Source organism: Hordeum vulgare, chromosome 4H (genome assembly GCF_904849725.1).
Source record: "Hordeum vulgare subsp. vulgare chromosome 4H, MorexV3_pseudomolecules_assembly, whole genome shotgun sequence".
Classification (NCBI taxonomy): Eukaryota; Viridiplantae; Streptophyta; class Magnoliopsida; order Poales; family Poaceae; genus Hordeum; species Hordeum vulgare.
The window spans coordinates 99,887,176-99,905,158 of NC_058521.1; the positions used below are offsets into that span (position 1 = coordinate 99,887,176).

General features: G+C 49.1%; 1 pseudogene; it reads left to right on the top strand.

Moving 5' to 3' along the window:
• The window catches only part of LOC123450323, a 44,181-nt pseudogene that overhangs the window by 6,386 nt on the left and 19,812 nt on the right, over positions 1-17,983 (top strand).

Consider the following 17,983-nt stretch of genomic DNA (forward strand, 5'->3'; position numbering starts at 1 on the left):
TCCCCCGAGAGGTTACTCTGCTCGCCGGCGACAGAGAAAACTCCGAGCAGAACGCTGCTGCTGCTGCCCAAGAAATGAGCCGTCTACCAGCTAATGCGCTGCACCACGAGGGGGAAGGCACCTCCGTTACCCAACACACACGCACAGCCGGCTCATCCACTGCGTCAACCCATGAGCACGTCTACCTCTGCTGCTGGCTACTACGAACAGCAAGGTCCAAGGAGGGTCACGACGTCATGGTGACGAGGTGGAGCTGGCCTACCTCGGCTCTACGTCGGCGAGGGGACCGAATAGCCCCGGTGCTGTCACTACGAGGGGAGAGGGAGTCTCCCCCTGCGCAGCACACCTACAACTATGCTGCACGCGCTGCACCACGTCTGCATCTGAGCCACGTACAGAAGATGCTAGCGCTACCAGGTTCGGCCGACCTACGGAGGGGAAGGAAGGAGGAGGTGCGGCCTCACCTTGGGGAGAAGAGGGGGTGCCGATCTGACGGAGAGGAAGCCGGACCGGAGGGAAGAAGGCGAGCCAAAGAAGTTCTGCCGTAGACCGAAGTAGAGGAAGCAGTTCGTCGGGTGCGCGCCGAAGACAAGCTCCTGCTCGTTGCTGTGGTCTCTCCCCGACCTCAACAGCGGCGGGAACGGAGCGCGGGCACTCTCCCCAAGCTCCCGGACATGGTGGCCGTGCCGCCCGACGAAGCACGCGGGGTAGACGCCGGCGATCTCTCTCTTCTCTGCACTCTGTGCTAACCCTACAGGAAGTCTACCTGGAGAAGAAAGGAAGAGATGGAGGGGGAGGAAGGAGATGGCGGCGGTAGGAGGGAACCCTAGCCGAGGGGAGGCTCGGACGCCCAGCTATATAGGGCCCTCGACGTTTGTGCCACGGCACCGTCAACTCCTCCCTCTCTCTCTCACGTACTGACGGAAAGGAGAAAAGCGGGGGGAGGAGAAGTGACGGTGTCAGGAGGAGGAGGGGGCTCGCCCGCGTGGGCTCTCGCTGGAGGGGGAGGATGGGCCACCGAAGGGAGGAGGCCCATGTTGTGCCAGGGAAAAAGGAAATGCTGGGGAGGGATTTCTATTTAGTTTAAAAACACACAGAGGAATAATACTACACAAGATAAACTAATCGGATAAAATCAAAAGGAAAAACCTCCTGGTCATAAGGAATTATGGCCCATTAGAATAAAATAGGAAAACAATATTTGGAGCCAATTGAAATAAATGCAAAACAGTAATTAATTTACTGTTTTGGGTTTATTTGCACCTTAAAAATCAAAGAACAAGTCAGCAAAATTGCACCTCCTCATAACCACAATTTACTATAACCACCACACATTTTAGAATAACTTTTGGGAAGAAGGAATTTTGACATGAGATAATAGGAGGGAAAAGGATTTTAAATAGCAAGAGCTTTGAACATACTTAGCACTCACTCCTACCCATCACACACCAACATCACATGCATCACAAGATAGTGCAATACCACAACATAACCCCATCAAGATCACATGCAATCATAACACCACAATACCAACTCCTAGTAAGAACATATGCCAACATGATCATGGCATGCAATCATAAGGTATGGCAAGGAATGAGATGGCATGGATGCATGCATGCTAATGCAAGATAGAAGGTGACACATGAAATCATACATGCATAGAAACTCTCATGACAAAGTCAAGGTGGTCCCACATGGAAGGTTACAAAAAGGGAAAGTCCTACACTTGGGGCATTACAAACTCTCCCACACTACAAAGAAGATCTCGACCTCGAGATCTAAGACTGAAAGAAATCGGGAAATTCGGAACAGAGGTGATCCTCGCGTTCCCACGTAGCCTCTTTATCGGAATGGTGTGACCACTGCACTTTGAGAAACTTGATAGACTTGTTACGGGTCTTGCGCTCAGTCGCCTCGAGAACCGCAACTGGATGCTCGCGATAAGAAAGGTCAGGCTGAAGATCGATATCCTGAAGATGCACAGTGCGCTCGGGGTTCTTGAAACACCTCCGAAGCTGAGAAACATGGAACACATCATGGACATTTGCAAAGGATGACGGAAGCTCGAGCTGGTACGCGAGGTCGCCCCTCTTGCCAACCACTCTGAACGGACAGACGAAACGAGGCGCAAGCTTGCCTTTGATGCCAAAACGCTGCATACCCTTCATAGGCGACACCTTGAGATAGACAAAATCATCAAGCTCATACGACATGTCACGGTGCTTGCTATCATAATAGCTCTTCTGACGGGACTACGCTGCTCTGAGGTTGTCGCGAATGATACGACACATCTCCTCAGCTTCTTCTATCATATCATTGCCAAGGATCTGACGCTCGCCTGTCTGGGACCAGTTGAGCGGAGTACGGCACTTCCTGCCATAAAGAATTTCAAACGGAGCCTTGCCAGAACTAGCTTGATAACTGTTGTTATACGAGAACTCAGCGAAAGGAAGACAATCTTCCCACTTCATGCCAAACGAGATAACACAGGCTCTCAGCATGTCCTCAAGAACTTGATTCACCCTCTCCACTTGACCACTAGTCTGAGGATGGAACGCTGTGCTGAAGCGGTCTTCGTGCCCATAGCAGACTGAAAAGAGTCCCAGAACTTGGAAGTGAAGATACTCCCACGATCTGATGAGATCATCATAGGTACACCGTGCAACGAGACAATCCTCGAGGTGTACAACTCTGCCAGCTGAGCTGCTGAAATGGACTCCTTGACTGGAAGGAAATGTGCCACTTTACTCAATTTGTCGATGACGACGAAGATAGCGTCATTGCCCTTCTTGGACTTCGGAAACCCTGTGACGAAGACCATCTCAATGTGATCGAACTTCCACTCGGGAATCGGCAAAGGCTGCAAGAGGCCCGCTGGTCTTTGATGTTCTGCTTTCACCCTTCGACATACATCACACTCATTAACGAATTGTGCATTTTCACGCTTCATACGGGTCCACCAGAAAGTCTGCTTCAAGTCATGGTACATCTTGGAACTTCCCGGATGAATAGAAAGCAAAGAATTATGAGCTTCTTCCATGATCACCTTCCTGAGATCACCTTTCGGGACGACAAGACGGTCCTCGAAAAACAAAGTGTCCCTGGCATCAACAGTGAAACACTTATACTTGGGAAGACTCTTTCCCACACCAATCTTAACCTTCTTCACCATAGTATCAAGTAGCTGAGCTGCTCTGACCTGATCTTCCAAGGTAGGAGAGATCTGAAGGTTCGCAAGAAAACCCTGAGGAACCAGCTGAAGATTGAGCTTCCTGAAAGACTCAGAAAGACCCGGCTGGAGAGGTTGCAGAATCAGACTGTTGCAATATGCTTTCCTGCTCAATGCATCTGCCACAACATTTGCCTTGCCTGGCGTGTACTCAACACTCGGATTAAAACCCTGGAGCATTTCCACCCAACGTGTTTGCCGAAGATTCAAGTTAGGCTGAGTGAAGATATACTTGAGGCTCTTGTGATCGGTGAAAACTTCAACCTTACGTTCCAACAAGAGATGTCTCCAAGTCATCAAGGCGTGCACAACAGCTGCTAGCTCGAGATCGTGCACAAGATAGTTCTTCTCCGCAGGCTTCAGCTGCCTGGAGGTATAAGCAACCACCTTCCTATCTTGCATCAAGACTGCACCGAAACCCTAGAGAGAAGCATCACAAAAGACCTGGTACGGCTTGGAATCATCCGGAGGAGCCAATAGCGGAGTGGAGGTAAGCTTCTCTTTGAGTGTATCGAAAGCGAGTTGACACTCTGGAGACCACACATACTTGACACCCTTCTGAAGAAGACTAGAGAGAGGCTTGGCGATTTTGGAGAAGTTCTCAACGAATCTTCCGCAATATCCGGCAAGACCGAGAAAGCTTCGAAGCTGCTTCACATTCTGTGGAGGTTCCCATTCAACAATGGCTTGAACCTTGGACGGGTCAACCTTAATGCCCTCGGCAGAGATAATATGCCCAAGATAAACCATTTCTTTCAGCTAGAACTCGCACTTGGAAAACTTGGCATACAGCTTGTATTCTCTCAGTTTATCAAGCACCAACCTGAGATGTTTCTCATGTTCTTCCTCATCCTCAGAAAAGACCAAAATGTCATCGAGATAGAGCAAGACAAACTCATTCTTGAATGGCGAGAAAATATAGTTCATCAATCGGCAAAAAGTCAGAGGAGCATTAGCCAGACCGAAAGACATGATCGTATACTCATACGAGCCAAAACTGGTCCCGAATGCCGTCTTCGGAATGTCTTCCTCGCGAATGCGAATCTGATGATAGCCCATTCTGAGATCAAGTTCGGAGAATACTTTAGCACCTTTCAGCTGCTCGAACAACTCATTTATGTTCGGAAGTGGATATTTGTTCTTGATTGTCTTCTTGTTCAATGGGCGGTAATCGACACACAACCGTTCCGTTCCATCCTTCTTCTTGACAAACAGAACACCACATCCCCACGGAGACGAGCTTGGTCTGATCAAACCCAAATGCTCCTGCTCATCGAGTTGCTTCTTGAGTTCCTTCAACTCTTCTGGACCCATCTTGTACGGCCGTTTGCACACTGGCTCTGTGCCTGGCTCAAGCTCAATGACGAACTCCACTTCACGGTGCGGAGGCATGCCTGGCAGCTCTTCAGGAAACACGTCTTGATATTCGCAGACTACTGGAACTTGCTCAATGGGATTGATCTCACCCTTTTCATTCAAAGAGAACAAGCGGATTGTGTCATCGCGCGCCGCGAATATAATCACATCCTCCGAAGAGTGGGTCAGTTTCACTTCTTTAGCTGCACAATCAATTGATGCTTTGTTCATGGCCAACCAGTCCATACCAAGGATCAAATCAATGTCGGACTTGCCCAAGACAATAGGAGACGCCAGAAAAGCATAATTGTCCATCTTGACAGAAACGTGTGGGACGAACAACTGAGAGCTCATCCGCATACCAGGAGACACAACTTGCAATGGCTTGGGAAGGAACTCGGTCGCAAAATTATTATCAAATGCAAAGGGGTAAGACATGAAGGAATGCGAAGGACCAGAATCAAACAAGACTTTAGCAGGAATACCATTGACTAAGAGATTACCCATGATCACATCCGATGAATTTTCTGCCTCAGCTGCATTCACCATGTTGACTCGAGCTGATCTGGGGTTGAACTTCACAAGAGCGTTACTAGGAGGTTTGCCTGGAGGAGGAGGAGGTAGACGGAGCTGAGAAGTGCATTTGTTGGCATAGTGACCCTTCTACCCACATTTGTGACAAGTGACATCTGCTGGCTGCCGGAACTGAATCTGAGGAGGCCCCTGCTTCTGATGCTGATATCTCTGCTGGAAGCCAGGGTTGGGTTGGTGGGAAGAACCACGTCCACCTGAGTGCTTCGGCTGCTGAGAGTGCCGAGGAGGAGGAGGAGAAACCCAAAACCTGTGTTGCTTCTGAACCACCTAAGTCGAGGAAGAGCTGGAATCTTTGAAACGTTTCTTGGAGTTCTCCACCCTGAGCAAGGCTGCCTCTGCTCTGAGAGCTAAGTTATAGAATTTGTCAAACTCCTCAGGATCGTGCAAAGCGAGTGCTAACTGCAAATCCTCCTTCAAGCCACCCCTGAACTGGTATATCTTGCTCTTCTGATCCGGAACATCCTGCAACGCGTAACGGGCCAGCTCGTGAAACTCGACATTGTACTTGTACACAGAATTGCTGCCCTCCTTCAAACGCCTGAGCTTCTCACACATCTCCTCAACAAAACTGGAAGGGATGTAGTGGGACCTGAGGTCACGACAAAACTCGTCCCAAGTCATCACCCTGCCACCTCTGGAGTCCTTAAGCTGCTGCCACCAAATAGAAGCCTGCCCCTTCAACTGGAATGTTGCAAACTTGACATAATCCTCTAGACGCACATTGCTACACTCAAAATGCTTGTTCATATCACAGATCCAATCTTCCGCATCAAACGGCTGGTCGCAAGAAGTGAACGTCTTAGGCTGGTTTGACAGGAACTGACTCAGACTGGCGAAGTGATTGCCACCCTGCTAGAAATTGCCCTGGTGATGATTGGCTCTCTCCTGGATCAACTGCAACAACATCTGAGTGCTTGCATTGGTAGCTGCCATCATCACTTGCCAGGCCTCTGCAGGAGGAGGCAGCGGCGGTGGCGGAGGAGGAGGTGGAGGCGGCATATCCTCACGTGCTGGGGTCTGACGAGTTGGTGGAGCCATCCTGAAGACGGACAACATATTAGACCACAGAATAATTGAAGATATTGCTGAATCAAAAGACAGAATATCTGAATAGAATTTAGCTTTGCACTCGAACAACCTAGCAAGAGTGCATTCTCAAAGTAACAGACGACAAAATTCCGATAAGGGCCACATCAAACAAGTGTGAGCTAGAACTGCTCGGAACAAACATATGATCGAGATTTCCCAAACCTCAATCAAGCGTCTGTAGGAAGATAGTCCTATAAGATACTACCAGATATCCCACCTCTGAATTCCCGAAATAACTGGTCATGCAATCAGGCACCCGGATACAAGGAGTATTTCACACAACTCCTAAACTAAGCCATCACGTGTATCACATCCTTCAACACACAACCAGCATCTCGGACCTTCGTCTACAACAGATCCTCGTGATCACAACGATACAAAGTGTGGTAGTACCCCCGAACAATCTACACCAGTACTGGGGACGTCGGGGTTATCTCACCACTACCCGTATTGAAGCAATAACGAACACCCTCCGTTCTTAGATACTCAGAAATCTGAATGATGGCGATGTGCGCGATAATCCCTGGAGCTCAACTCCCCTGATACTTAGAGCAGATAGGAGGCACCAGGACATGATTCCGTCACATCGAAATCATATAGATTTCGCAAATACCCGCGTGATCCTAAAAAAAAAATTTGAGCCAGAAAAGGCGTAGAGTTAAATATTTCCTAAGACGGAAGCCTCACCAGAGCAAAGAAGAGGAGAAAAATGAAACCTACTCTCCGATATAACTAAGACTCAAAACATTTACTAGACTTGACTCGGCCAAATACGATCACACAAAGGCTCCTATGGTCGTAAGGCTCTGATTACCAACTTGTAACGACCCAGATGCGGTCCTTTCCGATCTGGGGGTCGAGGCCCCCGAATAGGAAGGAAGCGCATCTAAGCGTTTCGCAAGCAAGTAAACATAGCACATAATAATAATTACAGTAGACAATCTAGGATTCAACTGTCTTCTTATTAATAATACAGAGTACAACGCAGATACAAACAAGGTAGTTCCGGTACAGACTACGAAACAAGGAAAATGCTATGCTACCCGCTACAGGCCCACGATCACGACCACGGCTCAGTCCTCTGGATAGTTAAAGGCGATCTGTCTCCTCGTCGTACTGCCATGCCAGCTGGGTGCCGTCGGGATCATCTGTCTCTGGGGTAATTGTACCTGCTGGGAGTTTCGGAGGAATCCGTCAGCCACGGGGACTCAGCAATCTAGGACCTTGGTGCCAAATCTAGTCACGTTATTTGGGTAAGGAAGGAATGAAGTGTTTCAGGCTGCTGCATCCTATGATTGTATAAGTCGCTAACTTACGCAAAAGAGAAGTGAAGGTGGTCTATGCTAACGATCGGGAATACTTGATCAGAAAGTGATCCTGAACACCTACCTACGGCATTCATAACCCCACCGTGTTCCCGATCGAAGAGAGATCTTCGAAGGGACAGTCACGGTTACACACACAGTTGGCATTTTTATTAGTTTATGTTTAAGTTCTCTAATACCGGATGCTAACAAAATATTCCAAGTTGCCACATAACCGCGGGCACGGCTTTCCGAAAGATTAAACCCTGCAGGGGTGCTCCAACTAGTCCATCACAAACGAACACAGGCCGCAAAGGCATCCTCTATCACGAATCTCGTGATCTCGTCGGATTCCTTAGAGGAAAAGCTCAACTCTGGGTGAAACCAAAGCTTCACTGGGATTCCTATACGCAAGATATACCGCTAAGGTAAGACAAGGCTAGCAGGACCTCCCGACGTGTCGACGACCCCGATAAGAGCCGCGTATCGCAGTCTCAGGACACGCCGGATGGAACTAGCTACAGGTACCAAACCTCAAGTTTCCTTGTGGTGGCCCCGCAGGCAGACCAGTTTGGACCAACACTCATGAGGAGCACTGGCCCGGGTTGTTGATTAAGAACCCTCGGGGTAGCTACTCCCTATGCAGATTATTATTAATGATTAGCAAATTAACACCAAAGTTGGGTCCTGCTGGACAAGCCTTAACACTACGCGATTTATCAAGGGGGTCCCCATAACAACCCCGAATGTGTTAGGAGCGATCATTATGGAATCAAACATCGGTAACCGGTAACTAAGGCGGCAATAACGGAACAAGACACCCGACAAAAGGCTAGGCCTCCCATCATTTACCAAGTATATAGGTGCATTAAATAAACAACAGAATTTAATATAATGATATCAAGCTCATGTCACCAATGAGTTTAACACGCCTGCAACTAACAATGCTAACATTAGTAGCTGAGCAAGCCTACCTAGCCATACAAGTTTGCTATGAAAGAGTACGGCGTTTAGGCTCTTGGCATGTGAAGAGGCAATATAATTTCAGTGGTAGGCAGCGAGCAATATGACATGGAATCGAAACTAACATAACAAGTCTAGAGATGGAATCAAGGTCATATCATCTTGCCTGTGATATCCTCAGCTTGGAATGGTTCTGGATCGTCCTGCACGTACTCTCCTGACTCCACGTATTCGTTCTCCGCTCCCGGTGCTACCCAACATAAGAATATAAAACCAATGAATAGCAGCACCACAAAATGCAACAATCACATGATGCATGAGATGAAAGTTGAGCATGCATCACTATTTCTATCACTAGCACAATCAAAATAAACTACAACAAGTTTCTGGACAGAACTTTGCACTAACTATTTGGACATGCATGGGAATGACATGAACAGATGCAGCTCGTAAAAACGGTGCACAACCATATAAAGTACATTGCAAACGGAGCTACGGATCAACGGGAATCAACGATACAAGATATGAAGCTCTACGTGAAAGATTCAACACCACACACACAATTGGCACAAATCTGGTATTCCCAGGTTGCCAAGACATATATTAACCCAACATGAATGAAATGGAGCAAGGTAGAACACCACAACAACAATTAAGCACAAACTTTGAACAAAATGGCAAAACTACATAATCTGCCAGTTTCTGCATCTTAGCTGTTTGTGAGCAACATGCAACATAGCTACAGGTCTTCAAATGTGACAAATAATATATGTGGCTGTTGCCAACCAAGAACACTACAAGCCCCAGCAAGAATCACAGAAAAAGGAATTAAACTCTAGAAGATACAAGGCCACAAACTTTCCCAAAACCATCAGATCTCAGGGACTTAGTGAAAATTCCTGCACCTGAGTTTCTGTTTCTGTTCTGAAGCTTTTTGACAGCAATCAAAACACAAGCTACGGGACTCCAAATGACTTGAAAATTGACAGGAAGCTTCACAACCATACCAGGTTCAAAATACTAGCACTGAACTAAGGCCAGTTCTCCACAGAATGACCAGCACATCCTCATCTACAGGGGAAGAAAATGTTTCCAGTATCCCAGACTTAGTGAAATTTTCAGAGTTCAAAAATCTGGAATTTTCCAGCCACATGCCCACTTTGTCTAGGCATAGTTTGCTCACACATGTCACCAAGAGGTAGTTGACACCACTATGGTGTTGAGCACAAACCCCTACTACTAACACACAAAAAATACATGCCCTTGGGCTCCTCCTATGCCATGGAATCAAGGTCCAAACTTTCAACAAAATGTAAACGCCACTCCATAAGGTATGCTTCTAAGATGTCAATACATAGGTGAGTTTTATGTGCACAATGGCAAAGTTACATGGGGTATTGAACCCCATGTTTGTGTCATGCACATCAACAACACCCACACCCATATCACAATATCACTAGCATCAAGTACCTCACAACAATGACTCTATGCTAACAAGAGAGTATGCACCCCCCACATATGGGCATGTGATGGTACACACTCTCACATGCATTACTAGGATCACCCTAGTAATCATGTCATCCTCAAAGTGCAACCCCCACAACAATCTACCCTAGCTTAACTAGGAATCCACACCTTCACATGCTATCATAGATAGCCACCTAGTGCATCTCATCACATCAAAACCATGTGGTGAGGGGGAGGCATCCACACCCCACTAAATCCATGCAAGCAAAAGAAACTACAAGATCAACTTAGACCCACTAAAGCTCAAAAGATGTGACCAAACATGAATAGCTAGTGCTTCTATCACCCCTTAAGAACATCACTCACAAGAAAACACATCACATTCACACACCTCTACCAAGTGTAACTTCACACCACAAGATGCACTCCTCATAGGTTCACAAGGCTAACAAAACAACATCTATCATCTTGCAAGTGTGCAAAACACACACACACAAAGGGATCTGCTCCTAACTACACTAGCAGGGAAAAGGATTTTAATGCCTTCTTGCTGCCCAAGCACAAGGAAGAGGAAGAACAAATTAAAGACAGCAAAAAAATAGCAACAACATACATCAGGGTCCTGGGAATCGAACCCAGTACCTCCTGTTACACAAAGCACCACCTAGCCACTGCACCAGCACCACTATGTCGACAGAATGGGGGAAGAGAACAGGGAATCATGTCCGTGCCGCTCTTGCACAGGAATAACAGAAAAACTGACAAAACACACAGCGCCGAGGGGGGGAATCGAACCCACAACCTCTCATCAGGCGCAAACATGGAACAACCACTGGGCTACGATGTGATTACTGACAGGAGGGGGAAACTTAAACAAGTATGCTATCTCCCCCGACAGGTTACTCTGCTCGCCGGCGACAGAGAAAAACTCCGAGCAGAACGCTGCTGCTGCTGCCCAAGAAGTGAGCCGTCTACACGCTAATGCGCTGCACCACGAGGGGGAAGGCACCTCCGTTACCCAACACACACGCACAGCCGGCTCATCCACTGCGTCAACCCACGAGCACGTCTACCTCTGCTGCTGGCTACTGCGAACAACAAGGTCCAAGGAGGGTCACGACGTCATGGTGACGAGGTGAAGCTGGCCTACCTCGGCTCTACGTCGGCGAGGGGACCGAATAGCCCCGGTGCTGTCACTACGAGGGGAGAGGGAGTCTCCCCCTGCGCAGCACACCTACAACTACGCTGCACGCGCTGCACCACGTCTGCATCTGAGCCACGTACAGAAGATGCTAGCGCTACCAGGTTCGGCCGACCTACGGAGGGGAAGGAAGGAGGAGGTGCGGCCTCACCTTGGGGTGAAGAGGGGGCGCCGATCTGACGGAGAGGAAGCCGGACCGGAGGGAAGAAGGCGAGCCGAAGAAGTTCTGCCGTAGACCGAAGTAGAGGAAGCAGTTCGTCGGGTGCGCGCCGAAGACAAGCTCCTCCTCGTTGCTGTGGTCTCTCCCCGACCTCAACAGCGGCGGGAACGGAGCGCGGGCACTCTCCCCTAGCTCCCGGACATGGTGGCCGTGCCGCCCGACGAAGCACGCGGGGTAGACGCCGGCGATCTCTCTCTTCTCTGCACTCTGTGCTAACCCTACAGGAAGTCTACCTGGAGAAGAAAGGAAGAGATGGAGGGGGAGGAAGGAGATGGCGGCGGTAGGAGGGAACCCTAGCCGAGGGGAGGCTCGGACGCCCAGCTATATAGGGCCCTCGACGTTTGTGCCACGGCACTGTCAACTCCTCCCTCTCTCTCTCACGTACTGACGGAAAGGAGAAAAGCGGGGGGAGGAGAAGTGACGGCGTCACGAGGAGGAGGGGGCTCGCCCGCGTGGGCTCTCGCTGGAGGGGGAGCATGGGCCACCGATGGGAGGAGGCCCATGTTGTGCCAGGGAAAAAGGAAACACTGGGGAGGGATTTCTATTTAGTTTAAAAACACACAGAGGAAAAATACTACACAAGATAAACTACTGGGATAAAATCAAAAGGAAAAACCTCCTGGTCATAAGGAATTATGGCCCATTAGAATAAAATAGGAAAACAATATTTGGAGCCAATTGAAATAAATGCAAAACAGTAATTTATTTACTGTTTTGGGTTTATTTGCACCTTAAAAATCAAAGAACAAGTCAGCAAAATTGCACCTCCTCATAACCACAATTTACTATAACCACCAGACATTTTAGAATAACTTTTGGGAAGAAGGAATTTTGACATGAGATAATAGGAGGGAAAAGGATTTTAAATAGCAAGAGCTTTGAACATACTTAGCACTCACTCCTACCCATCACACACCAACATCACATGCATCACAAGATAGTGCAATACCACAACATAACCCCATCAAGATCACATGCAATCATAACACCACAATACCAACTCCTAGTAAGAACATATGCCAACATGATCATGGCATGCAATCATAAGGTATGGCAAGGAATGAGATGGCATGGATGCATGCATGCTAATGCGAGATAGAAGGTGATACATGAAATCATACATGCATAGAAACTCTCATGACAAAGTCAAGGTGGTCCCACATGGAAGGTTACAAAAAGGGAAAGTCCTACACTTGGGGCATTACAGTTGCGGCCCCCGAGGCTGGCAGGAGATCAGGCGCAGGCTGGCCCGGATCTGGAACTGAATCCGAGGCGGGATCTTCTGCGGGGGCACCAGGATCTGCTGAGAGCATAAAATCTTGCCCCGTTGCACTGTTTCCTGCAAAATCATCCTGCACACTAGAATCGGTTGAATCATCAGGGTTAGTAGTATGGGACATTGTCATGTGATCATCAGTAGTATTTACCCCCCTAGCAAGGAATTGTGGCGATGGGAGGAGGTGGGAGGGAAGTAAAACGAGCTCTTTACGAAGTTGTGCATCGGCATTAGGATGGAGTGTAGCAAAAGGGAAAACTTGCTCATCAAATACTACGTCACGAGAGATGTAAACGCGACCAGAAGTAATATCAAGGCACTTATACCCTTTGTGCATGGTGCTGTACCCTAGGAAGACACATTGTTTGGAGCGAAACTCAAGCTTGTGTTTGTTGAAGGGACGTAAGTTGGGCCAGACAGCACACCCAAAAATGCGTAAAAATGTGTAGTTGGGTTTTGTATGAAAAAGACGCTCAAGAGGGGATTGATTGTGGATGACCCTACTAGATGTGCAATTAATAAGGTAGACGGCGGTAAGGAAAGCTTCATCCCAAAACTTGAGGGGCATAAAAGCATGGGCAAGGAGGGATAACCCAACCTCGACAATGTGGCGAGGTTTTCTTTTAGCAGAGCCATTCTGCTGATGAGCATGGGGGCAGGAGACATGGTGGGTGATGCCAATATTTTCAAAGAACACATTGAGTTTTTGGTATTCACCACCCCAATCTGTTTGCATAGCAAGGATCTTTCGATCAAAGAGACGCTCAACGTGTTGCTGAAAAAGATGAAACTTAGCAAACACATCAGATTTATGCTTGAGTAAATAAATCCAGGTAAACTTGCTGAAATCATCAATGAAGCTAACATAGTACTTTTGCTTTCCTACAGAAAGGGGTCCAGGCCCCCACACATCAGAAAAAACAAGCTCTAAAGGAGCTTTGGACTCACTAGTGGAACGAGCATAAGGGAGTTGATGGCTCTTGGCCATTTGACATGAATCACAAACTAACAGGTGATCCTTTTTATTGGACACAGGAAGACAAAAATCTCTAAGAATTTTCTCGACAACAGGCAAAGTCGGATGTCCTAGACGCTTATGCCATCTTGAAGTGGAGGGTTTGGTGACACCAAGTGCTTGTCGATGTGGAGGATCATGGCGACCAGAAATTGGAAACAGGCGTTTTTTACTCTTGCTTTGAAGGATTGTTCTCCGAGGGTCCTCATCCTTGACAAAAACAATTTCAGGGTAAACTTCAAGAAAGGCATAATTATCATTGATAAGTTTGTGAGCAGAGAGAAGACTTTTGTCAGCTAGAGGTGCATGGAGGATATTGTTTAAGTGTAGGGATCCATGGGGAGTAGACAAAACAGACTGACCAATATGAGCAATGTCCATACCTTGACCGCTTGCAGTGTAGATTTGATCCGTCCCGGTGTAGCGATCCCGAACAGCTAGCTTCTTAAGCTCACCGGTGACATGGTCTGTTGCGCCAGTATCCAGATACCAGTTGGTATCCACTCCATAGGATCCCGAGGTTTGGGCAGCATTGGCAGATTTGTTGCCACCCCCACCTCCACTGCCAGCCAGGTGACGCACATTGTTGTTGAAGCTGCGATCGAAGCGCTTGTTGCAGCGCCATGCACCGTGCCCGCTTTCTTTGCAGATCTGGCAATTCTCCCGGTTGTTGTTGCCGCGGTTACCACCACGGTCGCCACGCCCGCCACCATTGCCCGGGTTGTCGAAGAAGCGGCCACCCGTGTTGTTGTTGTTGAAGCCACCGGGACCACCATTGCCGTTCCCAGAACGACCGTAGCCACCCCGACCACCTCCCTTAGCAGCCATATTAGCCGTGTAGGAGGCAGTCTGGGTAGTGATCCATCCCTCTGCAACAAGCAGCAGGGAGTACAGCTCTCCAAGACCGATCAGTAATGGTGCGGGTTGAGATAGCACAAACGAACCCGTTGTACTTAGATTCATGCATCAGCCCTTGGAGGATGTGCGACACCACGTCGTCCTCATCAAGGGGTTTTCCAGCAGTAGCAAGTTCATCAGCGAGCCCCTTCATCTTGGTGAAGTAAGCAGCGGCGGAGAGATCACTTTGCGAGTGAAGGCGATCTGTGAGCGGAGTTGGATGATGCGCGCCCTCGACTGCGATGAGAAGCTCTGAAGAAGCTCCTTCCACGCCTCGGCAGCAGTCTCGCAGTTACTGACCTGCATCAGTACGTCGCGAGAGAGGGATGCCAGCAGAAAAGTTAGTACCTGCTGGTCCTAGGTCACCCAAACGGCATGTTCGGGGTTTGGAGTAGCGACGATCTCCTTCTTGCCAGCAGCTTCTTTTTCCAGAAGAAGCTCGGCGCTGGGTTCCTTGTTTGATCCATCAAGGAACCCCATCATACCGGCGGCACGGACGTGCGGCAGGACTTGGGCTCTACATACAAGAAAGTTCTCTCTTGTTAGCTTCTCTGTGATGGTGTGGCCGAGGGAGGCAATGGAGGGAGAGGCCATGGTGATCGCAGAGGAGGAGGTGGACAGTGCGGCGGCTAGATGTATTGGAAGAGACTAGCTCTGATACCATGTGAAAAGCGATAGGTTAAGCGTATGCCTTAGCTGCAGGGACGCGTTCGTGTTATATAGAGGCACAATGCCGAGATTACACAAGTTGGTTAGGTCTAGGATTGATCTCCAAGTAATCTAACAACCATGGGATCTTACCTCTAGACCTACCGGTTTACAAAGGGCTGGACACGGTTTATACATCACCGTATCCTAACTATACAATGTTTAACAAAGCTCACCTCCCGCTACGACGTCATCGAAACGTACGTACGTGTCGTGTGTATCTAATACTGTACTACAGTAGTACCGATCGAAGCATGCATGTATGTAGCTCGATCGATCGGTTAGCTTTCTCGACTGATCTGCTGCTGCCTGCTGGATGCTGCCGCTGCATGCGTACGTGCAGATCCCGGGTGACCAACCTTGAGACTGGAACGACACAGGTGTTTCGCTTTGCCGGGAACAAAGTCAGGTTAGTATCACTATATTGATCATTACTCCCTCCGTTCCTAAATATAATTTTTTTAAAGGTTTCATTAGTAACTACATACGGATGTATATAGACATATTTTAAAGCGTAGATTCATTCATTTCGTTCCGTATATATGTAGACGGGACCTCTAGTGAAATCTTTTAAGTATGGCGGCTGCTAGGTATCAGCCGTCTGATCTTTGGAAAAGATCAGCCGCCTAGCCAGCCGTTGATTAGCGATGATATTGGCCGCACGATTTCTGAACCACGCCATCGCTTTTCATCCCAAGACGCCATCTCTCTCCCCGCAAGCTGACTCTAGACAACCATCAGCTCTTGTACGAGTTTAAGTGTGCAATGTGGCATCCACAGTTGGGCGACATGCAGCATCAGCTTCTGCTTGCACCATGGAGCATCGTTGTTCATGTACAGCAAAACACCGACGAGATCACCACACACTAGCCATGACTGCAGCGCCGGGTTGCAGCAACGATGCTGCTGCCACTATCCTTTGAAGTACCAGCAGTGCTCCATTGTAGCACCGACGATGCACCGGCGTCCCCACAATGCTCCATAAAAACACTCTCGGGATGCAGCGTTGCAACACACGCAAGGTTCCGGCAGTCGGCGATGCTCCATTGCAGCACCTGTTCCGGCGGCCCGACGATACTCCATCGCAGCACCGATGATGCTCCATTGCAGGTCCGACGATGCTTTGGCGGCCCGGCGAAGCACCATTGCAGCACCCCGGCTCGCTAGGTGGTGGTCATGCATGCCGAGCGGTGGTGGCCATGGGCCGTAGAGGCAGCTCCGGCAGCCCGACGATGCTCCATTGCAACACCGATGATGTTTCGGCAGCCCGATGATACTCCATCGCAGCCTTGATGATGATCCATTGCAGCTCCGGCGACCCAACGAAGCACCATCGCAGGACCCTGGCTCGTTGCGTGGTGGTCATGCGTGGCGGCGGCGGTCATGAGTCGTAGTGGCAGCTCCGACGGCCCGACGAATCTCCATGGCAACACCTCGGCTCGTTGCGCGGTGGTCATGCGGCGGTGGCTATGGGACGTAGTGGCAGCTCCGGCGGCCTGGCGTAGCTTCATTTCAGCACCTCGGTTCGCTACGTAGTGGTCATTCGTGCCAAACGACGGTGGCGGATAGTAGCGGCAGCTCCGACGATGCTCCGACGGCTCAGCGAAGCTCAATTGCAGCACCCGACTCGCTGTGAGGCGGTTATGTGTGTCCGACAGCGATGGCCATGGGTCGTTGCGACAGTGATCCAAAGGATATAGTGGAGACAACAACTTGCTGCAACAGAATAAACGCGTGCAGAGAGGCGAGGAGAAATGAGACGAGATGAAGGCCGCGCTGGGAGAGAAAGGAAAGAGAGATGAGACGATATGGCAAAGACGCGTTCAAGAAAGACAAAGGTGTGGACCGGAGCAAAAGGAAGACGGAAGAGACACGCTAAGATACGTGGCAGCAGAACGAGCCGGCTGTTTTCTTTCGAGAAATCAGTCGGTTGATTCTAAGAGTTTTCCTATAAGTATTTAGAAAGGGATGGAGTTGCATATTGCTGGGTACAGTCATGGCCGTTGGTCTGATTATCTCTCGATCTGAACTGAAATTAAAATGGGGCGGGAGAAAAGTGATGAAGTGAGAATGAGAGCGGTGGGCCGAAAGGCGCTGCTGGAGGCGCTAGCGGAGGAGCTGCCCCCAGGCACCGTCCGCTTCTCATCCAAGCTCGTCTCCATCGATACCGTACCCGCAGCCGGCGGCTCGTCGGAGGCCACCGTCCTAAGACTGGAAGACGGCGCAGTGATCCGAGCAAAGGTAAGTAGTACAATAGTACTTAATTGATGCATGCACAAGAACGAACGGAAGCATGCATGATTGATGAAGCAGCTTGTACATCGTCAGCTTCTGATCGGTTGCGACGGCGTGCACTCCGTGGTGGCGCGGTGGTGGACCTGTCTGATCAACTGTGCTCGGGACGGTCCACCGTTCGCGGCCTCTCCGTGTACCCTGGCGGGCACGACTTGAAGCAAGAGATCCGGCAGTACCTGTCGGACGGTATCCGAGCCGGTTTGCTGCCCATCAGCAAAACCGGCATCTATTGGTACCTCGTCAACAAGACCATCCCTCAAGGCAAGTTACACAAAATGATTGTTACACTTTTCGCACAATAATATATTCGAATGATAGTCCATTTGTTTATCTATATGCTCCACCATAGCACCACCAAGCACCATGGAA